The sequence below is a fragment of the Ambystoma mexicanum genome, chromosome 10, assembly GCF_040938575.1.
Source record: "Ambystoma mexicanum isolate Mex_15411 chromosome 10, UKY_AmexF1_1, whole genome shotgun sequence".
Classification (NCBI taxonomy): Eukaryota; Metazoa; Chordata; class Amphibia; order Caudata; family Ambystomatidae; genus Ambystoma; species Ambystoma mexicanum.
The window spans coordinates 1,306,501,168-1,306,529,057 of record NC_090932.1 but is presented as its reverse complement, the minus strand read 5'-3'; the positions used below and the strand labels follow the sequence as shown (position 1 = coordinate 1,306,529,057).

Below are 27,890 nucleotides of genomic sequence, written 5' to 3'. Positions count from 1 at the left end.
CGGCACCAAGGATTGGCTCTTCAAAGAAAAAGCTGCCCAATCACAGAGGGGCAGCTGGCTAGGCTGTCGGTTGCTCCTCTACACGAAGATGCATCAGCCATTTTGTAGTGGAGATTCACAATGTATATTTAAATAGCCAAGTGGCTACTAATAAGGTTGTACACCTTCAAGAACACAAGCAAAACATGTGTGCATCCAGGTGAAGTTGTTAAAAGATTTCCAGCACAAAGGTGTGTGTGTGTGGAGTGCTCGCCACCCAATTTTTTTTCATTTCTTTTTTCAATTCCATTTTTGTACCTTTGGGACCATCATCAGGGTGCAGGCAAGTCGAGCGGCCAGTTGGAACGTGCACTGTTGGTCCAAAGAAGGTTTTATTCAGACACAGGGCAGTGCTGGAAAGGGGTGCAGACAGCAGATCCGTCTGCTGACACACCAACCCCTTGCCTGATGAGCGGCTGCAGAAAAGTAACCAGCCATCTGGCGGCCTCCAAATGGGCCTCCCAGGGTGCCAGTGCTGACATGGAGCTGTATGCGGCAAGTGGCAAGCAACTGGGGTGTACACTTCCAGCTGAAGGAGCCCGGGTGAGTTCTCCAGGCTCTGCCTCATCCCAACGCAGCACTTTCGTAACCGGGGGCTCCCAGGTGCTACCCGGGAAGAGCAGCTACATGACAGGTTGTGCAGCGCATTAAAGGAAGGCCCTAAAATTGTGGAGGCCATCTTGGTTTAGATATGAGGCAGCATTGAAGAACGCATTAGAGGAAAGGCTGTAACAATGGGCAGGCAGCTTGTCAGCCATATTTTTGGACAAGAACCGAGTGTCTGGAGCCCATGAGAGGCATCAGCCTCCTTGTCCCAGTTCTTGGATAGTGCGACAGCAGCAAAGAAAAGGGGGAGACCTGCTGGGAATATTTGTTGTGCAGTTAAGTGGCTACCAGGAAGCAAGAGGAACCAGGGGGGCGGTAGAAGTACTGCACCCTGCATGAAGGAGAAAAGTGGAATTTTCAACAAGAGAGAAGGAACGTGCAGGAGGCAGTATGGGCTGCTCGATCGCTGGCATAAAGACTGATTAGGCTCATCTTACTGGCCACACATTTTTTTCAAAAAGAGAGAATATAGAAGATACAGTTTTGAAGCAAAGTCTTGTGGTTTGGCAATGCCGCCCCAGCCATCTGTGACTAACAATGAAATAGAGAGAGAAGGAGGAATGGAGAGTGCAGAGGAGATGGCAGACCTAGTAAGGAGGATCAGAGCAGCCACAAGGGACAAAGGCGTGGTTTGGCTCAGCGCACAAGCAACAGCGAAGGAAGAGAAGGAGCAGAAAGGAGTGGTGATGCTGGAAGATACAGAGGGTGAGGAGAGTGGGTGGCTGGAGCACAAGGAGAAGGAGAGCGAGACAGTGGGTGAATACTCCGAAGTGCCAAACAGAATGGAGGCGGCCCTAAAACGGAAGAGCATGGAGGAGGAGAGCAACCCACCAGCTGCCAAGAGACCTCAAAGAGCCAGGAAGGCATTGTGGAAAGTGGCAGAAGCTAATGGCGAGAGGGAATCACTGAAGCAGAAGCACCAGTCGAATGCCAGGGCCAAGAAGCCGCTAAGGGGCTTAACGGCAGTGGTAGGCCAAGATGCATTGGTTGAGAGGATTGCAAAGTTGGTAGAAATGCATGTAGAAAGAGCCCTGAAAGGGCTACATGAGAACGGGCAGGTTGATAATGTGAACTCCTGCAGGTACAATTATGGGTTGCAGGTGGGGACAAGTCTGGAAGGGAACATCAACATGGCGCTGTTGGAACAAAGCATGCCCGCAATAGGGGGAAATGATGTATCCATTGCGGGCGGGGGAGCGCAAGGCGAATGGTGCAGCAGCACCCAGTCAGTTGACGCAGGGGAGGTGCACAGCTCCGAACTAAGCAGGGGAGAACAAGGAATAAAGGTGGTAACCAGGCCCCTACTGGTGGGCTTTCCTGGGGAAGCTTGGGGACTCGAAAAGAGGGGCATCCAAGGGGCAAACATGCTAGCAGACACAGTTGCTTTCAGGGTAAAGGGCACAGGGTGTTACGCTCTGCTTGGGAGCTCATCTGTCCCACGAGGGATGCCATCGTCAGCGCTAGAGCGCTAGGCCATGCCCCCACCACCAACAAAGCCGGCAGCAGGACCCGCCAGGGCTGAAGCCCGCGGGGTAAAGGGCGTGGGGTGTTACACTCCGCTGGGGAGCTCGCCTGTCCCAGGAGAGACGCCATCGTCAGCACCGGAGCGCTAGGCCATGTTCCCCGCCACCAAAAAAGCCGGCAGCAGGACCCGCCAGGTTTGAAGCCTCCGGGGAAATGGGTATGGGGTGTTACGCTCCGCTGGGGAGCTCGTCTGTCCCAGGAGGGATGCCATTGTCAGTGCCTGAATGCTAGACACGCCCCACCAACAAAGCCGGCAGCAGGACCCGCCTGGGGGTTTTAATGCGACTGCTGGGGTTTAAACCTGCATGCTCAACAAGCACAGGACAGTTGCCCCAAGTTGACCCAAGACACTGAGCAGTAAGCACAGGTGAGAAGTGTAAAAAAGCAGGAGGAGAGGGTGGAAAATCCTTCGACACTTCCACTACTCACAACTACTCAATCCTGAACATTGAATATTTGAACATTTGAATACTGAACCTGGAACCCGGAATTGCCCTTTTGCTATTCCATTTAATCTGTGACTGATCAGTACTGGCATGGCGACAATGGCAGTTGCCACGGATGTTGTGGCCTCCCCATCTCACCCCACCCTCTCCACTCTCCACTCCGAACCCTCCCTTATTCACCAAGGAGGACATTTTGATCTGTAAAACGGATGCTAGTGGATCAACCTTGTCTAGACGGTGTCCCAGGTGTCCCAGGTGGTGACAAACCCAGCTCCCAGAGCCGCCCGATGATAACAGGAGAAGCTTATAATTTGATGAAGGAAATACATGAATTCCCATGGGGGAAAAGGTAGAGGCTAACCAGGAATGTCATGGCAAGGGGAACGTATTGATAGGAGTGCCATCAAATGCAGGGGATGGTCCCCCAGAAGAAAGCCCAGCCACAATTGTTTCATTCCCTTTGACTTCGCAGAGCTGGAGGGGGGTCACCCCGGATAAAATCCCTTTGGGGTTATGTGGCTTAGGTTCATCTCCTATGGTTGTCCACACCCCCTTACTATTCCACCCACAAGCCTTGACCCTAAGCCATGGTCCCTGATGAGCTGCCCTGTGGCCCCAGAGCATAAACTCCAGACGAAGCACAATTGTCCCCTTCCTCCTGTTTCACTAACATCTGCAGCATCGGCTAATTTCAACATAGAGACGTCGAATGCAGCCCGCTTAGCAAAGGACTACCTAACTTTCCTCCAACAGGGTCAAAGAAATGGGGAACCACCTTCCCAACGATAACCTCCCAATTACCATCAGGAATCAATGCCTGTAACACACTCGATGTGGGAGGTCTGTGCACTGAAAATGGAAACTTGCTGGGAAGTAACCCCCTCGCTATGCCTTTGCTTGCAACACCTCCCACCCTATCCGAACCCTTGACCTAGAGCATATACCACGGGGCTGTCATTGTTCCCAGGTCCTCTCAGAATTGGTGGCCCTTAAGAAACTTTTATTGCTGGTCTTAGACAAGGCCGGAGGCATTGTAACAGGTAACTCAGGGACACATCAGCTCGACACCAAGGGGTTTGAACTAGGGGGCAAGGAAACCTTGTACAACCCCCCTAACGGCCGCGACACAGCCCGCCCCACATGGCTTCATGGGGCCCACTTGTGTGCTACCGGCTAAAGAGCCTGGGGCCCAATCCGTATTTGGCCCTAGCCCAATGCCCATCAATGGTCGGCTAGACCTTCCCAAAACCTCCTGGTGGGGCAATCCTGGGGCTCCTTCCCACGAGGGCTTTAATGTCCTGCGAAGGGGTAAGGTGCTGGGGAGTATGTGAAGTGGCTACTAGAATGACATCTGTCCCACCCAAACTGTAATGCATCAAACTCACAGGCCCCAAATCCACAAGTCCCTCAGTACCAAGACCCGGAAGTACAGAAGTCTGTGGAGACCACGAAGATCAGAGGTGGTCTATATGCACAGGGTCGACAAATGCTCTGGCACCAATCCTGAATCATGAGCCTCTATTACAAACAAGTGCATCCACTGGTTGCGGACAGGTCATGGGTGTCGGTCATTGATCAGGGAGGACATTCTTTGGTGCAAAAGACTACCAAATAATGCTGGAAGCCTGTATGACTCTATCCGCTTCGAATTAAGGGACTCTAACTTGGCTAGTGGTCTGTTGGGAATTGATATCCGGCGGGGCCCAAAGCCCAGCACCTCTAGCGTCATTAGTGCCTTCCCATCCTGCAAAGGCAACGACATTATGGGAATTCTGCCCACATTGGGAGCTGAACCCAAACCATTCATGCATACCGAAGCCAACCTAGTTGAACTGGGGCAAAGATCTGAGTGGTTATGGACTGGAAGTGGGAACTCTCAGTAGTCAATAACTGTCTTGAGTTTTGTTTTGCGATTTATAAATTGTGTTGTGCAACTTTTATGGCACTCAGCCAAAATAAAGTTAGTGATTATGGCTTGCTTCAGTGGTGGGGGCCAGAAGAGGCCTAGTGTGGCACATAACCTTGGAAATCAAGGAGAAAATGTGGAGCAAGGTGTTCATCAACATTTTTACTTTACTCAAGCTTGAGTAGATGGGGTTGGTCATAGTAAAGGAGGCCAAGAAGGAGGATGACAGAAGGGATATCTGGAAGAGAGTGAGGAAGAAAGGAGCATCATGAACTGGCTAAATGCCTTCAGGAGGTACACCTCCATCATGGTGGAGAAGTACCCGGGCGCCGCTGCTGCACTCATCACGTACGAGCAGCACATGCACGAGGCCCATGAGGAGTAATGGGGGGGATGCTTGGCTCAAATACGATGAGGGCTACAGGTTAAAGATGCAAATGCATGAACTAGGATGACGAGGATGTGTCAGGATACATCCATAAAATGATATCTAGCAATGGGCACAAGAGCATGCCAGTGGGGGAGTAGCAGCCAGTTAGGAGTCAATACCCAGGACAGGAGTTATCAGAGTAGCAAGAGGGGAAGGCACCCCTTTCACGGGGGGTGGTGCCTGGTCCATGGGCGGCGGATGGGGGAAGGACACCACCTGCTGGAAATTTGAAAAAGGGAACTTGCAAGTGAGGAGCCAAGTGCAAGTTGAGGCATGCTTGCAGCATATGCGGCAGAGACCACACAGCCAACCGGTGCGGAATTAAGGAGCAACACGTCCCCAAGCAGAGGAAGCAATCAAAGCAGAAGGGGGGTGGAATCTAGGTCGGGGGAAACAGCCCCAACCCCCACCAAGCTCGAGGCACGGCGGCCGCTGCTGAACTCATTTTATGACAAATTAGCATCCGATATACTCTTGAGGTGCGGCCTCAGGGAGGCTGATGTGGAGCTGCATGGGAATGAGGTGTCCGTTTTGCTAGGAGGTTAAATACAGATCAGGCAGGAAAAGGGCGATAGGTCACATGGAGTTGAAGGAAGAGGACTTTGAGTAAGACCGACACCCTTTGGTTTGGGAATAAAGGAAGAAGATGGGAGGTACTGGAGCAAACTGTGGTGGAATTGATCAAAGAGGAGACCCTCCCACATAGTTAGAATAATCCACCTAGGGGGGAATGACCTGGCTTAACTGGGCAGAGGTCATCTGCTGCACAATATGTCCTGCACAAAGTGGGCATTGAGCAAGGCCTTGGTGGCTTGCGAGTTGATGTGGCCAGAATGGATCCCTAGGTTCACGGGGATAGAGACCAAAGCTAACTCAGCTGGGGAGAAGTCTGGGAATGCTGAACATGGCAATGGCACTGGCATTTTTTGCAGGGGGGCTAGTTTTCTCAAAATTAAGGCAGAGGCTGATGTACCTAGGAGTGCCTGGGTATTACAAGAAGGACGGGGTTCACCTCTCAGACATGGGTTGGTACCAGGACGCCATGACAGGGTGAGGATGCGAACAGCAAGCCCATTTTGCACTTGTGGGGGCGACAAAGGTGCTAAAACCACTTTTTACGGTGGTGGTAACTCAGGCGATCGAGCAGTGCATAAACTCACCCCCTGATGGAGGGTAAAGAGGACCATGGGTAAATGGCCCCCTGTTAGCATAGCACGGCAGGGGGCAGCATGGTAAAAAGAGGAGAGGCACCGGCACCCCCCCTCTCCTCCCCCCCCCCCCAGTAGTCAGCTTCCAGCTTGGGCTGGTGGGGAAAGGAAGCATAACGGCACTCCCTGCAGCCCATCAGCAGCGACTGCCAATGTGTTTCACCCAGAGCGGGAGGCTCTGCGAGATCCGCGGAGTGAGACCTAAGTATGCAGGAAAATGAATGGCCAAGGAAAAAGAGAGATGGCAGGAGGAAAGGGTGGTGCCAGAGTAACAATGTTAAACAGAAATGTGCTGCCGATCATGTGGGGCTGTAAAATGTTTTGAAGATATTATTGTTTGGTTAGAAGTAAGAGTGTGAAATGTTTAAAAATAAACTGCAGCCTTGTTATGCCACAAATGAGAAAAGCTGGTCTGGCCTTAGTTATTTACCCGAGGTGGGCTACAGCGGGATGGTGGGGGCGAGCAGTACCCGACTGCCCATGTTAAGCAATGCATTTTTAAGCAGAGACCTGTTACATTAAAATATCCGTTTCCTCAAGGAGCGGTATTTGCAGTCAGTCACGCCGCCCACGTTAGGCTGTAGTAGCCTAGAGTGCTGTCGTCAGAATGTTGTGCCTCACGTCGAAGAAATGAAACTCTGAGCCAGGTGCTGCCACGGGGTGTGTTTACCTGAGAGCAAGAGTGAAGGGGCGGTGCTTGTAAGGGGAGGCGAGGCGCAGTCTGGCTTAAACTTCCTAGATGTTGGGACAGCATCATTAGGTCCTCCTCTGTGCCTCTGCTTCCACCGTCCAACTGAAGGAGACGAGAAAAACACAGATATTTAAAAGCCTTGTCCCAGGAGTGACGAGTGACGACACCCAGAGAACCCAAGAAGATCAAATACAGTAACGGGCTCAAACCAGTGAGAGAAAATACCTTTCGTCTTTCGTATCCCTGTATTTTCAAACCGTCTGCTCCTATATAGGCAATCTTTTTCACCTTGTGTATCTCTTGCACAGCTTCTGCGTGTATCCTTCTATTCATTTTGTTCGTCTTTGTGCGTGTCAGTCTGTGTCGCTCCATATGTGTTGCCTGTTGCGTCTCTGAGTTTGTCAACTGGCCATGGTCTGTCAGTGGCCGTACTCGCTGTCTGTCAATGTATCTCTCTTTCTGTGCCTTTTCACGTGACGGATTCTGTCAGTAAGTGTCTGTTTTCACTGCCTGCCTCTCGGACAGCGTCTGTTTTCGCTAATTCTTCCAGTCCCCGTTTAGTGCGCCTATTTAGATTTCTGTTTTTCCTGTGACCATACTCACTGTCCATCTCTGTCCTCTGTGCCTGTATTAACTGACTGTCTCTCTCTGCCTGTGCTTGTATTCACTGTGCATGTGCAAGTAGTCACCGCCAGTCTCTCTCTCGCTTCAGTATGTCTGTGCAGTACTCACTGCCTGCTCTCTCTGTACACGTTTTAACTGACTACCTCCCTCTGCGTCTTTATTCGCTCTGTCTGTGCAAGCGCTCGCCGTCAGCCACTGTCTCTCAATGCCAGGCTGTATCAACTGACTGCCTATGTCTGTGCAAGTACTCACCGCCTCTCTCTGTCTCTGGGTGTTTGTATTACCTGACTGTCGCTGTCTGGGTCTAAATTCACTGTGCCTGTGCAAGTCATCACCATTCGTCTTTGTCTTTCTGTGCCGGTGTTGTATGATATTCTGCACCCCCATGGTAGAATGATGGGGCTGCTATTCGGCATTCTTCGTAACTGATGAACCCATATGCATGCATCGTTGTAAACCGAACCCCGACCCTCACCCGAAATGATTTGTCTCACATTTTGTAAAGTGTTGGCAATAAAAGGCTGTAGGATTTTATTGTACAGATATGGTTATGCAGATAAACAAATAATCACATATCATAATAATATCATACTTTTGGGCACCGGGTCCTAAGGTTACCCCCTCTGGCCCGTGCCGCCTTCTCATGTCCCACAACTCGTTGTGGACACCGTACAGTGCCCTGTACTTCTTTCCTTTGTTCTTCTCCCTTATTTGTAGGGTGGGAGGGTTTTGTGGTAAAGAAGCAAAGTGTGGAAGACGCTGAGTGAATGGCGAACCTCCTGTCAGTTTGGGTCCCCGTTCAGGGTCCACAAACAGATTGTGTTCTCTTAGAGCATTCTGCTCTTATTTATCAGACCCAGGGAAGCCCTGGGTCTTTGATGTGTATAGTAGTGGGGGCTGTGCGCCAACCCCCGGCCAGATAGCCGACATGTCTGGCCCCCTGAGGAGGAGGCAGGTCTTTGAACCTGGGCCCTGCGTGCCTGTTGGTTTTCCATAGGTGCTTAGTACCTTGTTGTTTGGAGGAAGGGTGAGGCGTATGTTCGCACCTCACCCTTCCTCGGCATTCTGTGACAGAGACTGCGTGTTTCTGCGCTTGTGGGGGAGAGGAGCAGGCGTGGGTGCGGGAGCTGCCCCTCTCCTAGCCTGCCGGATGGTAGCATCATTTACTCTGCCTCGCCTTGGGCGGCCCTGCGGCATTGCCCATAACTGATGAACCCATATGCATGCATCGTTGTAAGCCGAACCCCGACCCTCACCCGAAATGATTTGTCTCACAACATTTTGTAAAGTGTTGGCAATAAAAGGCTGTAGGATTTTATTGTACAGACATGGTTATGCAGATAAACAAATAATCACATATCATAATAATATCATACTTTTGGGCACCGGGTCCTGAGGTTACCCCCTGTGGCCCGTGCCGCCACACACGGGCAGGTTACCTGCTGGCCGTGTTCCCCCGAAAGTATCTCCTAATAACAGCCTCTAGATGCGAGAGTTGCCGAGATTTCCCGAAAGAAATGTTCCATGTCTTGGATTGATAAGTGGGTGCCATCTTTGTGAAAAAGATCTGGATCACCCAGGGTAATGGCCGGGTGTTTTATGAAACCCAGCCCTCTTGCTGCACAGAATTTCTCTATTCCCCTGTTGAGTTTTCTTCTAGCAATGTCTACGGATTTGTAACAGTGGGCCCCCAGCCATTTCTTTCTGGGAAGGATGGCCGAAAAATATATTTCCATTTCCCTCCAGTTGGGGGAAATGCCTGCCAAGGAGGAGCAGATTTCCTCAAATAAGTTTTTCCTTCCTGGGTTCACCAGGTCATCCCCCCCCCCCAAGTGTATTATGAGAAATTCAGTCGGGTCTCTGTATGCGACCAGCTCTGCTAGTGTTTTGTGGATGTCGGCCCACCGTAGTCCCCTGTAACCCCACCATGAAGCGATGGTATTTTTAAACGGCGGACCTTTTTTGGTTTCTTCCGCCCATCGGCCTGTCCTGAAGACGAATGAGTGGCCGACAATCCATGCTGAGTTGAGCGAGGTCTTCCCGTCGCCTGTTGGTTCTGCATAGGGGGGCGGAGGAAGAAAACGACACGGGGATGACTATATTGGCTGTGGTCTGATGTATCTTTTGTAGCAATCTGACTTCCATCCCCCTATGTTTTTTAGCTTTGCTGGTGCCAGGCCTCCCTGCCACGCCGAGGTGGCGGCACATATTCTGAAGGAGTGGGTACCAAAGTCCTATTGGTCCCATCCCGCATTGCCGATCGCTTTCATCAGCACCCCTTTAAATTGGTAGCGGCTTAGTGCCGAGGCATCTCGGTGGATTAAAAATCTCCCCCCAACCTGGGGCCTTTGTGCATAATAAAGGTTGGTGATACATACTGGGCAGTTTGTTGCATCGTCGATGCAACAAATGTTAATAGATCCTTTGGCCCTAGTTTTAGTTTTTTTAATTTCTATGTTGACGCTGTCTTGTCTGACCATGACTTCCATGACGCCTAAACCTTTTGTGGCCTTGGTGCTGGAGGCGATGTGCTCTCCCACCCGGAAGGCCCCGAAGTAGGCCAGAAAAAATGCTGTTTTGAATAGTACAATCTCATATGGGTGCCAGCATATGGCTTCCAACTGGTCTGCTATTTTTACCAGTTGATGGAAATCGAGGGGGCGGCGAGTGTCTATCTGGGGCCCTGCCACTCTGGCCCATCCTTTCATAGCGTAGGAAATGAGGGCGTTCTGGGTGGGATCTGAGTCGCCACACGATTTTGAGAAATATGAGATTGCTACTAGGTGTCTTTTTGCCCAGTCCCTCTTAAAGCCTTGGTCATGCGCCCATTTTAAGAATATTTCTATGTCTTTAATCGTTATTAACTAGACATGGTTTAAACCTGTGGCTCTAAATACCGTTTGTAAGCACTTACTGTATTGAGTTGCAGTAGTGCTTGCCAGTGCTCTCTCTGCTATCTCCATTAAGAAGCCTGGGCCCGGATTCAAACTTTCTATGGGCAGGGAGTTGTTGGCACCCGTTTTAAAGGTGCCTGTATCATGTTGGACATCCCGGCCTGGGCTCACTGGTGCTGGCGTTGATGTCGGTATTTTGTTGGCACCCCTTTTTGAGGTGCCTGTTCTTTTTGAGCACCCCGCCCATTGCTCTTTGGCGCTGGCCTTCATGCCATTATTTTGTAGGCACCCATTTCTGAGGTGCCTGCTTTTTGTTGAACACCCCGGCCATTGCTCTTTGGCGCCGGCGTTGATGTTATTATTTTGTTGGCACCCATTTTTGAGGTGTCTGGTTCTTGTTGGGCGACCCGGCCATTGCTCTTTGGCACTGGCGTTGATAACGTTATTTTTTTGGCACCCGTTTTTGAGGTGCCTGGTTCTTGTTGGGCAACCTGGCCATTGCTCTTTGGCGCTGGCCTTGATGCCGTTATTTTTGTATTCCCATTATTGTCCAGCATTCTGCTGGTATTGGCGTCATCTGTTTTCGGGCGTGTGGTGCTACCTCCCGGAATCTTGGCCACTGAAAGCGAGATAAAGCATCTGCAATATTATTGTCTGCTCCAGCGATGTGCTTTGCTTTGACCACAATGTTTTCTTGTAGTGTGACCGCTGTAATGGCTCCTAGGACTTTCAGCACTAAAGGGCATTTAGTGGATCTTCTGTTTATGGAGCCTACCACGGCCATGTTGTCGCACCAGACCAAGAGTTCCGTGTTCGCTAGCTGCCTGCCCCAGATGTGTAAAGTAAGCCAGATGGGAAATATTTCTAGGTGGGTGATGTTTTTTGTCCACCCTGCCGCTTGCCATGTTATGGGCCAGTGTCCTGCCACTTTTGTGTCTAGTATGGCTCCAAACCCCTTGCTCCCATCTGCATCGGTGAAAAGGACCCTTTTTGTCGATGTGTTCAATGGCGTACGCCAAAGTGTTATTCCGTTAAAATCTTTAAGGACATTTCCCCAAATTTCCAGAACTTGTTTCACCTCTGCGCCTAGTCGGATGTGTAGGTGGGGTTTGGTGTAAGATTTGATTTTTAGTTCCAGACTTCTGGAGAATACCCTCCCCTAAGGGATAATTCGGGCTGCGAAGTTGAGGCTTCCAGCTAGGGACTGGATTTCTTTCACTGTGCCTTTTGTCTTTTGTTGTTAAGCTTCGTATTTTTTCCAGGAGTTCTGTTACTTTTGTTTCTGGAATTTTGCATAGGCCCTTTGCGGAGTCTATTTCAATGCCTAGAAAGATTATGTTGTTGGCTGGTTTGGTCGTTTTTTCGGCTGCTAGGGGGATGCCCCATTGCGCGGCCATTTCTTCTAATGTCGCCAGCGCTCTGCTGCATTCTTCAGAGTTTGCTGGCCCCATTACCATGAAATCATCGAGGTAGTGTACTATCCTGGACCCTGGTCTCTGTATTTGAAAAGCCCATTGCAAAAAGGAACTGAATTGTTCAAATAGGGCGCAAGATACTCCGCATCCCATGGGGAGGCACCTGTCTACATAAAATGTGTTTTTAAAAGTGAAACCTAGCCATCGCTGTGAGTCTGGATGAACTGGCAGTAATCTGAAAGCGGATTCGATGTCCAGTTTGGTCATCAGGGCGTTCGTGCTGCATTCCTGCATGAGTCTTACCGCTTCTTGAAAGTGTGTGTATGATACCGCAGATTCCGTGTGCGGAATGCCGTCATTTAGTGATTGGCCTTTGGGGTAAGATAGGTGACGAATTAGCCTCATTTTCCCAGGTTCTTTTTTTGGGACCAGTCCTAGAGGTGATATTATGTACTCTTTGAGAGGCATGCGGTCCCAAGGTCCCGCGATCCTGCCTAATAGTAATTCCTTCTCAATTTTGTTTTCGACCATTTGTGGGTTATCCCTGGCTGACTTCAGATTGTTTGGAACATTCAGCGACCTGATGCCCTTGAACAGGATGATAAAACCCTTGGTGAAACCCTGCTGGATTGTTTTGCTGGTTTCTTTGTCTGGATAATTCCTGAGGGCCTCCCCAAAAAAGTCTGGGTTGATGGGTGAGCAGCCCGGGGTTAGACATGGGGTTGGCGGGATGCATCTGATGCTATTCTTTTGTATTTTTGGCTGGTAGTCTGGTGCTGTTACTTGCTGCATGGTCACCGTTGCAGTTTGTGCACGTGTGTTTGTACCAGCATTCTTTTCCCTATGTGCACTGGTTTTCCCCAAAGGGGTGTTGGATTTCTGAGAATGGTTTTGTTCTGCCTGTGGGTATTAGCTTTAGCCCCGCATGGCTGGTTCTTCCGAAAAGGCTGCTCCCCCTTTTTGTGGTTTTCATTGTCGAGGGTCTGGGGCCCTGTGAGTTTTTGCTATTTTTGGGGGTTATCTGCGCAATCTCTTCTTCTGAAGGAGGCTCTGCGTTTAACATGTATAAGTCGTTCTGGACCTCGTCCCATTCTATGGCTGGCCTCTCTGACATGCTTCTCCTGAATCTAATGTTGTGTGCTAGCCAGGTTTTCCCTTTTTGAACGATTTTTACTTCTCTGATTTTGTCCATGTATGCCCATCATTTTCTGCCATCGTGGGGGAATTTTTCTTCGTAAATAGTTGCTAAAATGGCGAAAGCCTGTAGCCAGTTGTCCCAATTCTGTTCTACCTGGGAGTTTCTGGCTATGGCTTTCTCCTCTATCTTTTTGGGGTCCCTAAAAGCATCCTTCCCTTTGCGTTGGGCTTCTATCAGTGAAAAGATCTCGATGATCTCTTTCGCCCATAATGCTTCTTTGATTGTTATGTCAATGTTCCATGCTAGACACCTTTTGTATCTGTTCAATATTTCTGCTTGAAAAGATTTAAGTTTTTGATCTAATTGGGAACTACTAATCATAACCGTCTCTGCTGGGTTGTTGTTGCTTGCTCCTGTCTGTCCTGCGGTATTTGTAATGGGGACTGACCATGCTTTAAAAGCACCCGTTGTGTCAGGAGCTGTCATAGTTGGCGTAGTTAAAACTGTGACGGTTGATGTTGGCGTTGTTGGCACCTGTTATTGGTGTTGCTGGCATTGGTGTTGCTGCAGCTGCTGCTGGTGGGGGGGTGGTAACTGTGATGTCCGGTACTATTGGTGAGGTGGGGTCTGCATGCCTGGACTCGGCTTTGTGAAGTGTTTGTTTGCCCCTAATTTCTAGCAATAATTGTTGCATCTCACTCATGTTCTCGTACAATTTAGACAGTTTTTTGTTACCTTTTCCCATGCCTTCCGCAGACTTCCTTCTTTTTTCCGGTGTCGTCTCGTCCCCATGACTGCTTGGTATGGGGACCCCTTCTTTTGGTAAGCCGTACATATTTTCTCTGACCCAGGCCCAGCCGCAGTGCTCCGCTGCCTCCATGGCTGCTAGCAAGTGGGGTGATTTTGGTTTCTGGGACGGTGCTGGAGGTTCCCGTGATTTACGCTTGGGACCCATGTCTTTTTAGGTCTGCAAAGCTGAAATAGACATGGATGCCTGCGTCTGGGCGCTTTGTTTGTTTTTCCTCCGCGCTCGTTCGTGCCGGCATTGGATCCTACTTCTACATGCGTTCTCCCCGGGGTGTCTTCTGTTTCAGCGCGGTTTCGCCCTTCGCCTGTAGCTGAAAGTTTTCTGAACAGTACAATGTTCAAAGGAGGGGAGAAAAGACGCTGCGTAAGCAGTGAACTTTTAAAGACTGCTAAAGAAGCAAAGTGTGGAAGACGCTGAGTGAACAGCAAACCTCCTGTCGGTTTGGGTCCCCGTTCAGGGTCCACAAACAGATTGTGTTCTCTTAGAGCATTCTGCTCTTATTTATCAGACCCAGGGAAGCCCTGGGTCTTTGATGTGTATAGTAGTGGGGGCTGTGTGCCAGCCCCCGGCCGGATAGCCGACATGTCTGGCCCCCTGAGGAGGAGGCAGGTCTTTGAACCTGGGCCCTGCGTGCCTGTTGGTTTTCTGTAGGTGCTTAGCGCCTTATTGTTTGGAGGAAAGGTGAGACGTTTGTTCGCACCTCACCCTTCCTCAGCTTTGTGTGACAGAGACTGCGTGTCTCTGCGCTTGTGGGGGAGAGGAGCAGGCGTGGGGGCGGGAGCTGCCCCTCTCCTAGCCTGCCAGATGGTAACATCATTTACTCTGCCTCGCCTTGGGCGGCCCTGCGGCATTGCCTAAAACTGGCGGCCTCTCTCGCCTGTGCCTGTATTCGCCCTGACAGTGCAAGTACTCACCGCCGTCTCCTGTCGCTCTGCAACTATTTTAACTGACTGCCTCTCTCTGTCTTTGCCTGTACTCACTGTGTCTGTGGCAGGCATCCATCTCTGTCTCTCTTGCGCCTGTATTGATTGCCTGCCTCTCTCTGTCTGTGCCTGTAGTTGCTCAGTCTGTGCAAATACTCACCCCCTATCTTGTCTCTCTGTGTCTGTATTAACTGGCCTCCTCTCTGTCACTGTGTATGTATTCACCATCTTTCTCTTGCACCATTTCTCTGTTTGCCTCTCTGTGCTTCCAGTCAGGGCCTCATTACAGCCCCGGCGGTCCCGGTAATTCCCCGTTGGCAGGCGCCAGGACAAATGACTCCCCATTCCCATTCGATTCCCATAGGACTCAATGGGAATGGGTAGGACGGTAGCACCGGCACCATTGATAATGGTGCCGGTGCTACCGTCAAGGTCTGCAAGCCGATGCCGTTCCGCCCACCAGATCAGACCTGGCAGGCGGAAAGGCACCCGCTCACAGAACTCGGAGTATGCTGGTCCAGAAACAACGGTACCACCAAGCTTACCAGTACCACTGTTACTATCTAACTTGGAGACTGCTCTTCTAGCTTCCTGTGCTTCCCGCTCTCTGCTCTCTCTGCTTCTTTGCACCCGTCCAATCTCTGCTCTCACCTTGGTTCACAGAAATGGGCAGCGCGCCCGATCTCTACCACTGCTGTGCCAACGATTTGGACCTGAACACGTATATCTAAGAATACCTGCAGCCCAATGAGGTCTTTCGGAGACAGGTGAACACTGCCGTGGACACTATCTGTGCATTCCTGAAAGAAAATTGCTACCGAGGCCACCCTTCCAAAATTAAGGTGCTGAAGGTGGTGAAGGTAAGTGCCGTGTGTTGGGGGTGGTGGTGCTTTCCTAGGATGTGCCTAGTGGTGTGGCCAGATGTACATTTCCAGTATTTACAAATTGCTGACTACCATCATCTAGCTTGTTTCTAAAATCTTCCAACTTTGGCAGGTATGGAGCTGAGGCCCATGGGGATGACATTATTTGCCCATGATTAAACAGTGGAGTCAAGTGGAGAAGCTGGAAAAAGAGTCAATGAGCCTCATTACAAATATGGCGGTGTTGGAAAAAATTGTCAGTAACAGAATTTCTGTCACTTTTCCACACTACGAGTTTGGCCCTGGAGTGGGGGAATTACCTCCAGCATCCTCCCACTTTCCACCAACAATCACCAAAATTGGCAGAATTACTGCATTGGTACTTCTGCCAAAAATGCCCCATAGAGTCCAATGGACTCTCAAAAAATGGGGATTAACTCAGCCACCGCCATTTGACCAAGTGGCGATAACGGTAATTCCGTTGGGTGGTATTCTGGCAGATTTACTGCCGGAATACCACCCAAGATGTAATGATGCCCAATGTCTTCTAGGTCCAAAATCAAAATTTAGCAGCAAGGCCAGATGTTCTGTTATGCTAATAGCCTTTAGGTGTATTGTGCCCCCACCAAGGGTAGCCAAACATTAACCTGCTGGAAGAAATAAAATGAGCGAGGGGTAAGATAAGAGGGTGGTAAAACGGGAAACGAGTGCTACGACACAGCAAGGGAGGGATGCAGCAGGGGAAGAATCTTTTGCGATAGCATGGGCATGAATAGTGTCTAAACCGCCTTCTCTGCCCCATGCCACTACTAAACCAGCAGTGAACCCAATCATAAATGTGAAAGAGGCACAGCACGATAGGCATAGCACCTTCTCCTCTTTGGTAGCACTGACTATATCTTCAGCGGGGGGTGAGAATATCCAATCAAGATTCTTTGAACATTAGAACTTACATAAAACAATCAATCCACACAACTAATTAAAACACTAAAGACTCACCCCTGTAAAGGAAACACAGAGAATGAAGACTTTGAGAAGAAAGGGCACTCTTGTTTGATAAACCAAGGTTCTCAGGCAAAACCTCTCAGAAGCAAGTCAATGTTCAAGGTTATGTCTTTAAATAGGCAAAGAAGGATGTCTTAAATGTCACTGCAGACCTTTAAGGTGGTCCAGATGGACAGGGCCTCTTCAACTACCTTTTATATCTTGTTTTCGGAGCAACTGAATAGGGGAACTCAGCCCGTCAGGTGACTTGAAACACAAGTGGAAACTGCCATCATTCACCCGCATTCACACAACCAACAGCAACCCTTGCCCGGATGCCGCCATTATTTCTTTGATCGTCTGCCCCCTCAGGGCCCTGTGCAGAACCCCCACCCTCCAGCCTCCACTCTCCTCCCCTCTGGCCCATGTAGGGAAGCCCCTCAATGCTCACACCAGAATAAATACGACCCACTAGAGAAAAAGCCCATCACACCTCTTGCAAGGAGAACAAGGTCTATTGTTTCAAAAATATAAGTACAGCAAAGAACTCTGCTGCCACGAAGCACTCTGATAAAACCAGCATAAGCAATGGGTTTTAAAGGTACACAGCATCACAAGTGACGTACATAACATAGGTTAAAAATCCAGGTAGCTGGTTGGTGCGACCCTCTACACATATAGCCTGCTCCATACGGGATGCCTGGCGATTGGTCCCAGCATCTTCTGTCTATCTTCTTACATGTGGGGATCTTCTTCTTCCGCCATCCAGCACAAATGCTCTAATTGGCAATTTGGTTACACAATTAATTATTTCATAGCTCTTTGGGACACCTGGTACCAAGGACATGAGTGAGGTGGCTACTTTCGAGGTTGTGATAACTTCTCAGTACTATGTGAACCCCAGCTCCTTTCCCAGATACGCTGGCGCCTCCACAAGTTCCCCACCCGCAGCTTAAATTTGTTACCTTCTCATCTGGCACCTCGCAGCACAAATCACATGAACTGGTGGTGGGGACAGCCCCTCCCTGCTCTCTGATCTTCCCGATCGATTGCTCATGTTACAGTTTTATGGCCAGGGGTCTTGGGCTGGTCAGTGGACTGAAGTGTTTATGTTCGGGGCTCAGGGGTCTAGGGCTGCTATGACTTAGAGATCTGGACTGGTTAATGCCTGCCGCCCTCACCCCCTTCTTGTGGGATAGCTCTTCAAATATTCATTCAGGCCCTCTCTTGGCCTTGCAGAGCACATTCCTCCTGGGTTACATGCGCTAGTGATAAGACACAATAAAGAACTGTGTCTGTTATAGAAATTAACCTTCTGCAGAGCAGCCCGGACTGTGAGCATAGAACGCACGCACACCCTTCTAAGCCACAGGACGGGATTTAAGCATATTTATGGCACTAGGCCTCAATTCCAAAATGGCATCTAACTTCTAAAATGTTTCAATACACACATACTACTAATACCAGAATTCACTACATTTCCACTACAGTCCAGCTTCTACGGGTGCCCCCCCTCGATTATCCTAGCTCCCCTACAAAATCTCCTTCTACAATCACCTCGTTCTAAATCACTGAGGGGCCTGGGATTTTCGCCCTGCTTCCCAACACCCACACAACATCCTGCACCACCAACACCCTCCCTACCCACCCGCATAGACTTACTTGCTGACCCTGGGCTTCCTTTATCACCTCCCGAAAGCCTGCACCTTCTATCGCAGGGCCCACCATAGAAATAGAAAAGGGACATGTGGCCTCATTACGAATTTGTCCCATAATCAGCAGTAACTATGACATATCGGAATTAGTGTTACCACCTTGTGGCTCAGCGGAATTACCCCTGTATAACAACCAGGCGGGTGCATGCACACCACACTGGTGGTACCGGTAATTCGCACAGTGGAATTACTGCTGAAAATAGGACAATCCGCCGAATAGTCAGTGGAATTACCGTTACCGCCCAATTTTTCAGCGGAATTACCGCCAGCGAAAATCCTTCATCACAGGAAAAGGAAGCACGGTGGTGGCCATTTTGAAAAACGTAATCCACTCAAAATCACTAAAAGGGATTGCCATCTAATCCTACAACCCACCCTGAATATGTCCTTAGTCAAAGGCAAAAGGGAAGGTGACAGAAATGCGGCAACGAAAGCCGAAATTCAGTGAGCAGTAGCTCGCTGTGCTGTCCGAGGAGGTGGTGACCAATGCTGACAAGTTATATGGGCCACGCTAAATAAAAATGTCCCCCAGCACAAGATGTCCATATGGACCGGGATAAGGGACAAGGTGGCCGCTGTCAGAAACCACCCATGGGACATTGATGAGATGCGGAAGCGGTGGAACGACTTGAGGAGCAGGGTGCGTATGCTCAGCAACACCCACTGCAGGGACACAGTGGCCACAGTCAAAGGCAATGTGACCCCACTACAGCTCACGCCATGGGAGGAGAAGGTCAAAAGCATCCTCCACATGGAGGGCCAGGAGGCAGTGGGCACTGCAGACCTGGAAGCTAGCTGCTACGAAGATCCTGGTGAGTATACAGTAACTACAATGAAATGGCAACAGGCACACCTGCAGTTACCCAGCCAGTGCAACAACAACAAGTGGAACACATTGGTACAGTACAATAATGGGCACATCAGGCGTGAACTCGATCCAAAACACTCCATTAGCAAGGGCCTGGGCCACATGTAGGACATACACACCCACCATGGCACCGTAAACCCCATGGACATTCACCCGTGTAGAAGGTATACATCAACCATTTTGTGGAAACATGTCCAACACCCTCGTAACATGAACTACGCAAATGGCATACATCCAACAGCTGCAGATGTCGGGGTGACACACCCACGAAACACTACAAAGCACTAGCGGGAAGGCCTCAACAAAGAGTGCCTCCCAATCTAAGTCACACTAACACTACCAGGGTTTTGAGCAGTTTCTGGAACCTAAGGAGGTCCAGCCCAAGTCTGAGAGGACAAGGGAGGCTGTTCCAAAGGGAGGCACCAGCCGAGGAGAGAGACCTGCCCCCCATTCTCTGCTTGGAAAAGCATTTGACAGTTAGAGAGTTGCAATTAGAGGAGTGTAGGGCTCTAGCAGGGGAGTATTTAGGGAGGGAAAGTTGGAGATAGCGTTGGCTCAGGTCCAAGACGGCCTTGTGGATGATGCAGAGGGTCTTGAATTTGATCCTTGCAGCCACCGGGAGCCAGTGGGGAAATTCTAGGGCTGCAGAGATATGGTCCCTTGGTTTGAGGTCAAGGATACGTCTTGCAGCCCTATTCTGGATTAGCTGGAGGGGGCCAAAGGGAGGACAGAGTGAGATTGAGAAAGAGGCTGTTGCAGTAGTCCAGCCTGGAGAGGACCAGATCTCTGGAGAAGAGGACAGCAGAGTCAAAGATGACCCAGAGGTTATTGGTCTCACAAGATGGTGGGGTGGTGGGTAGAGGGACCAAAGAGGGTGGCCCGAGGGTAAGAGAAAAAGAGGGCACAGGTGTCCCGATGAGGGGATCTCTGTGTTACTGGCATTGAGACATCGTCCAGTCTAAATCTAATCCTCCCCGACAACCATTCCCCCTTGTCCTTTCGCTTACTGTTTTTCCTCAGCACTTCCTCTTCTATCACCCTCTCTTCTTCATTAAATAATGCATCCACCTGTTGTCATGTGTTCTTCTCAATGTCCAATAAGTATTTCCTCTCCCCCTTTTTGTGTGCCTCATCCCGCCGTGTGTCTCTATCCTTCCTTTTCTCTGTCGTCTCTTTTTCCCCCTCTGGGCTTGCCCGCTGTGGGTTAGTATACCTGCCGTGGGCCGTAATGTTGGATAGATACCATAGGGCAGGGGCGGAGAACTTGGTCCGTCGCTCTCCTGTGTCCCCTCTTCCTCCTTCATTTGCTCCCCTTTCTTTTCTTCATAAATTTTCCAGAGCCTCAATATTTTCTGCTTGCTCTTTATCTTTGAGCCCTTGTATTTTGTTAACAAATATAAGAACGTATTTTCTATTATTTTACTATGGAATGTTTCTTCTCCGGGCCAGGCATGGAAACACTGACCTGCAGTCTCCTGGACCCACTGAAAATTATACTTTAATATTTTATCGCAATATTGGGGCAACATTTTACACATATGGTTGAGGAGGCTATCTAGATAGGCCATTATCTCAGTCTTTTGGCTGCCCTTCGTCTATGCCCTAATTGCCCTAGTCACCACCCACCACACCTCTTTTTTCCCTTCCCCTTTTTTCTTCCCCGTCCCCTTTTCATACTCTTCTCTCGACAACTCCCACACTCACCCTCAGCCACTCAACTCCACCTTGTTGCTCCCTTTCGCTCTGGCTTTCTCCACAGGCCTACCCACGCACACTCACCCAACACACTCGCCTTTTCTTCAGGCCCGAATCCTTCCCCTATGTTAGTAAAGGTAGGTGCCGAGTCACTACCACTCCTCTCACTCAGGCCTACCGCAAAAGATGGTAAGCGCGCTATCATACACAATGTACCTTCTCGGTGATGACCCTTGCACCTTGGTCAGTGCCGCAAAAACAAGATAAACAACACTTACTAACATGCACCGGTCCTTCTTTACTTCTTCAAAATACTGCACCAATAACTACACTATACAATGAAACCTGACTCACCTAAATGCAGAGGCGTAGCCAGAATTGTGTAACAAGTGGGGCCTGGATCTAGCCTAGTAGGGCCACTCTAAGGGGAGCCTGCAGATGGAAGGTGCATTTGCTCTAAATGTGCAGGTGCGACAAAGCATAGATAGGGAGCCCACACCGTTCAAGGGGGATTCATTAGAAGATCCAAGTCACCAACAATGCAGAGAAGATGTTTCCAATGCATTTTCATAGTGTAGTACCTTACCCCTACACCAACCTTTACTTCAAATAATAACACTCAATTTGGCTTTGTTGCACCCAAAAACACCAGTTAAACATGCAATGTCCCTGTTAAAAATTGCTCATGGTCCAATGACCCTCCCCGCGCCCCAGTCTTGCATACATAGACACACACATACATATACGTGCAAAGACACAAAAATACAGACACACATACACATAGACACAAACAAACACACAGACTCATGCACATTTATGCATATTTATCCTACAGTCACATACCCATACAGTTTCTCTGTCATTCACACAAGCAGCCAGAACATTCATAATACATTCTCATTCACACCCGTTCTCGCACCAATGTACACCAGTCACACTGCATTAATTTATACGAATGCACTTACAGACACTGCCTTGCATACATACATATTTACATACACAGGTGCACTTACACACACACTTGCAAGCATGCATACATACATTCATACCTAGATACAATCCTCGCACACACGCATACACACAAACAAAAACACTTTTTCTTCCATTACCTGTTTCCCTCCAGACTCGCCACGCCGCCGCCTCCTCGGCTGCTCCATAGGCCTCTGGCTCCTGCACAGACAGAAACCAAGAAGCAGAAATAGCTTCATGGTTTCTGACATGCATGCAGTAGGGTCCGTTCTCTGGCTCATTTGCGCAATGCGCAGATTTCCCGGAGAGCGAACCCTGCTGCTCAGGCTGCACAGTGGCAGTTGTAGATGCTCACTCAGCTATGCTGTGGGGGCATTTACAGATTTAGGGTGGGCCTTGCCCCTCAGGCCCTACCCCGTCTACGCCTCTGCCTAAATGACACAACTATACAATCACTGGTACTACGCGCATCTCCCAACTAGAAGCATCCGCCCACACTACGCACCTCTCCTGCTCTAATACAGTGGTGTCCACACTCACGCGTCCACTCCCTATTGGATGGCAATCTACTACTACTACGGCCGATCGCCCTCCCACCTTGAGGATGCATCCAAAACTTCATAAAATACTGTCTCACCCCGCTCCATGGGTATGCAACCACGATGCAGCACTTTCTTGCAGGGCTACACTCATGTGTCCTAGAGATCCTCAAGTCCCCTCGGCACTGAGCCTCCTGTGCGGGCTCACTCCTCCCCCTGAGGACAGGCAGTTATTAATAATCTTTGTTTATACTGAGTTTTTATTTTTTGTAATTTTATGCTACATCTGAGAACTGTATCAATTACAATGGTTACCCTTGGATGTGTTGTTATTCTGTATAGGTGCGCTGGTTGCACGGTCTTTTTTTGCTTTGTATTTTTGTCATGCTCTGTCACATGCATTTAATATTATTACGTTATGTGCACTATAAATTGTAAAATATTTTAGTTTTTTGCCAGGACAATTCAATTATGTCAAATGACACAGCACAGCGTGCTTTGTTCTGATTAATACAGAACAAATTACAAGGACCCCTAATGCCATAAAGGTTCTAGACGTGTAAAACATGTCCTGAAAATGTTTACACTCATTTGTATATACAGGGATTTAGTTCACTACAACTACTCAATCCCTTTCCCTGTCGGGACACTCTTGTTGTATTTAATTATAGTTACCCAGGTCCCCAACAGAGTAGGGCTCGACCCTCATGTATTATAATACATTTGCAGCCTAGGCTGAGTTTAGGGTCTCCTTCTTGTACATCTTGCTAAGACACATTAAGGGCTCTATGTACACGAATGTATTTATTTCCACCCGTCTTTCACTTGTCCTTTTTCTTACATCTACTACACACGCTGTGTTTTATGACAGAGAGTGCCACCTTGAGTTATAGCGAGGAACACATTTTGAATATCATTAGAGGCCCCTCACTGTTTGATCAAACATTAGCAGGCAGTGCCATCCGATCACATACTAACGCTGACGAATGACTTAAACTAAAGAAAAAAGGCTTCAGAACGGAGCTACACGGTCACTTTCTAAGGGAATATTTGAAAGCCAATATCATCCCTGGAGGCCTAGTTGTACATAGTGATCAACCCTTGAACTCTTGAACTATTAATGCTTGATCTTTGTATGAAAAGAATTTGATTAATTCTCAGCAGCCTCTGAGTAGAACAACAAAAAACTATAAGGCTCTGGTTAACATGATTAACTGTATGCATTAATAATCTCTGTTTATACTGAGTTTTTTATTTTTTTTATTTTGTGCCCCATCTGAGAACTGTATCAGTTACAACGGTTACCATTGGATGTGTTGTTATTCTGTATAGGTGTGCTGGTGCACAGTCTTTTTTTAGCTTTGTATTTTTCTCATGCTCTATCTGTCACATGCATTTAATATTACTTTATGTGTACTATAAATTATAAATATTTTCGATTTTTTGGCAGGACAATTCAATTATGTCAAATAAAAATTAATTTGTCACTGCCTGGAGACACAGCACAGTGTGTTTTGTTCTGATTAATACAGAACAAATTATAAGGTCCCCCAATGCCATAAAGGTTGTAGACGTGTAAAACATTTCCTTAAAAGTTTACACTCATTTGTATGTACAGGGATTTAATTCACTAAACTACTCCATCCCTTTTCCCTGTCGGGACACTCTTGTTGTATTTCGCTATTGGTGCTCGGGATCCGGCAGACCTTCGTGAACTCGGCGCCTGCAGGTCCTCCTCATTGTTGCGCATGGATCAGGAATGCGGTCGCCAGACCCACACCCCCAGAGACCTCCAAAAATGTATTAGGGGTCCGCTAGGGCTCGTAATAGATAAGTTACCAGTAGTAATCCAAAAAGAAACACACACCGGGCAAGAAGAAATGCTGTTTATTACAGATGGGCGAGCACAAATCAAACAGCACAGTGGAACAGAACTGGTTGTTGAGAGCTGACAAACTTCCTCACAACAGACACTACCTTTATACCACTAATACAATGTTTGTACAGTTAGAAACAGTTGCACTTCAAATTCTACGTCTTCTTGGTTCTCATGAAGCTAACTGGTTAGATTGTGTCACACCCCTATAGTTAGGCATACATTAGTGCAACATGATTGGAGCAAACATACCTACCCTCTCCCATATCCTCCCCGTGTGGCACCACATTGATTCATGCTCCACCCCACAATCAGTTTGCAATTAGTAATAACATGATTGTGCTGACCTCTGGGCCTTTATTCATCTGTCATTGGTCAGCACCAGGAAGGGAGGAACACTAGATACCCTGAACTAGTGTGAATGGAGACATTCACACGGCACCTGCAAAATTGAAGCATTCGCAAACACTGTTGTGGACACTCTGTGGGTATGTTACTTTCCTGAGACACCAAAACGTACCGTCTGATTGGCTCTCCTTGGAGCGCCCCTCCATTCCACATTCTCGTTCCTATACCTACTAGCCAAGAGGTGATTTGAAACCGCCTTGGTGCTGTGTGAGTGCTCAGGTTGATTTCCCCAGCTCCCACAAATAGCCGTGGGACTGGCTTGGCCAACTTGATTATATCACCTGGTGCTGTTCCCAGAGACTTTAGTCTGCTAGAGAAAAGCAGCCCAACCACAGCTTTCCCGCTCCCTCAGCCACGGTGCATGAGCTTGTGTTTTGAGGGGGATTACGTGGTGAAGCCCTCCTGTGGCACCCCCATGGAAAGCGCTTACCTGATATCTATGGTCTGTGTTCTTTTTTAAAAACCTTAGTAGCCCTTGGTTTATGAGTAAAGCCGATCACTGCAAGGTTGTACTACAGTTTTTACTTTTCAGTTTGGGGTAGGTACTAGATCAGTCTGAGGGCCAGAAAGTCCACGGCACCATGGATATGTGGACCATTGTACAGAGGGTTACATGTCTTAATAACAAATTGTCTAATAACGAATCAAGATATAATGAAACAAATATAACGACAAAAAATAAGAAATAAACAATTCTTCTTTTTTTGGAAGGGGGGTTCCCCCCAAACCCCTGTTTATCCCAGCTAAAAATCCACCCCATCCGCTTCACCACATGATTGAATCTTTACTCCACCCACACATACATTGTTGTTATTTTATTTGTTATTTATGTTTCGTTATATCTTCATTAGTTATGTATTTTCCGTTATAAAGACTGTATACCTGGACAGATCATTGTCTACATGAATGTGAGCACACACTGGGCTACCTTCCCATTCCCTGCATGTTGAGATGGGTCCCAATTGCAATTTAATCTATGCAGCAGCAAGCGAATATACTTTTAGCAGCAATCGACTTTGTATGTGCAGTAATTTGAAGGCAGCGGCCACGGGGTAGTTGACATCTGGGAGACGGTGGAGGCACAGTGGCAAAGCCTCCCACAACTACAGCTGGGTTTTGATGATGCCGATGATTAGTCTTATATCCTTGCTATCCTGTGAATTAGATTGGCTATGCATAATACTTGCTTTGCGCATTCCCTTCACCTGTGAAGGAAATGATGGCCTTGCTCCAAAATATTAGCACATACTTCGGTTGGGCCTCCAATGCAGGTGCACCACATTTGCAGACCACCATTGGCACCAGATAGAATTCACTTTGTGCATGTTGAACTGATGAGTGAACAATGCAGTGCCACCACTGAATATAAAACAACTAGCTGGGGTACCCGGCGTTGCCCGTGTCTGATCGAGTGGTGTCTCATATGCCCTGGAGGATGTTGCTCTTGTCCTCTTGTCGGCAAGCCTTGCTTCAGTTTGCTCTGGTGTCTCATGTGTCCTGCAGGATATTGCTCTTGTTCTTATGTCAGAAAGTTTTGCTTCAGTTTGCTCAGGCACCTCATTTGTCCTTGAGAAAGTTGCTCTTGTCCTCTGGTCGGCAAGTTGTGCCGCCGTTTGTTGTTGTGTTTCAGAAGCTCTTGATATTGATTTTCACATTGCATCAGATGGGGCTTTGCCAAGTGATATTCTTTTTTTTTTTCAACATGTTTCAGTCACTCAATGGTTTCAGCCCATTTGAGAAAATGTCCAAGAAAGATTGGTTGATTGTGCTCTCTTCTCGTGAATGAACTTAAGTAAACTGTAACTTAGTCATTTCCCATATTTGTAGTGGGGTGATAAAATAAAATAAAATCTTTTTTTAATTCCTTTTAAAAAGTCTTTAATAAACACTTTCGAAAGGAATAACGTAGTAATGAATTTCCAAGGAATAACCAACACATCGAACATTTTGCTTCAGACCCTTTTCCAAATGTTGCCTTCTTCATGTAACTACTGTAGCGAATCAGGGTGAGCATCAGTATATGAGGGTGTCTACGGAGTGAATTGTTTGCATCAAAACATAGACTACAATCTTGCCCCAGACAAAAGAGCAATCCATGCAGAATTTGGTAGACGTGGGTTCAACGGTGTGGATTTGTACAGCCGGACAAACATACACACACACATACATATACATACATACATACACATACATATATACATTCAGCTTTATATATAAATATCACAGTCAAGTATCAATTCAATTCAGTTTTCCTTATTTTGGAAAAGACCAACATTCTTAAAAGTACACTCAACATAGGAATAAACCATGCAGTACAACAATTATAATCAATCAATGGATTTCCTCTTACATCAATCTATCAAATCAAATAACTGTTTATGAAATGATTAACCAATCAACTGTCAAATTGAGACTTGAGTAGATATAAATATATAACCATAAAAAAGTAAAATATATGCAACATTTACTATAGTCAAGCTCTAAATGTGCCTTTTTTAATCCAGCTAATACTCCTGCCTCCTGTTGCTGATATCTGTTCAGTCCAATGGCTAAAGGTTTACAAATAAAGCTTTGAATATTTAAACTGAAAGTCACATCACTTAATTAAAATAATCCTAAATGAGACCAACATGCATATGTTAACTCAACAAACACAAGTCCTCCACAACTTGCTGAACATGAGAACTCATTGATACCAATGATACGTCATCCACAGACAAGAACATTCTTAGAGGAAATCAACAACAAACAAATCTTGTCACATTATGAAAGTTAAGTTAGGCATGAAAAACACTCATCGCCAGAGCCAAAGCAAGATACTATACAACAACCATTATGAAAGCATCCACCAAGAGTAGAGTGATCTTCCATGCCACAAATCACTGCATCAACCATCTGGCAGATCCTGCATTGCTACAATCCATGGACAAATGCAATGTAATCAACAACTTAATCATGGAAAAGGAACGGCAATACATTGCCAGCTCCAAACACAACAAAGACAACCTGTCCATACCAGCTCTCAACATATCAAGATGGACCAGATTCAGGGGAAATACTCTAGAAGACGTGACCACCACTTAGCCCACACAATCTACAAAAGAAACATGCTTGCCATATCCATTGTGAAGGTCAGCACAGGTGAGGCACTCACACCACTTCCCAACATTAACTGGGTAGGAAGGATAGCTCAGGGGCAACACATTTGTCTTGGAAGCAAGAAAATGCAGCACAACACAGGTTTGAATCCTGATCCTGCGCTTAGAAACTACTTGCTGGTATTAAGCATTTTATAAAAGAACAATTATAATTATAACTATG

General features: G+C 47.9%; 1 protein-coding gene across 1 annotated transcript in view; it reads left to right on the top strand.

Moving 5' to 3' along the window:
* Nucleotides 1–6,877: 6,877 nt before the first annotated feature.
* LOC138492279 (2'-5'-oligoadenylate synthase 1-like) overlaps nucleotides 6,878–27,890 on the top strand; it is a 170,964-nt gene continuing 149,951 nt past the window's right edge. The window contains exons 1-2 of the mRNA XM_069619330.1: nucleotides 6,878–7,061; nucleotides 15,316–15,512. The gene's annotated coding sequence lies outside the window, so the exon portion shown is untranslated. The remainder of the gene's footprint in view (nucleotides 7,062–15,315; nucleotides 15,513–27,890) is intronic.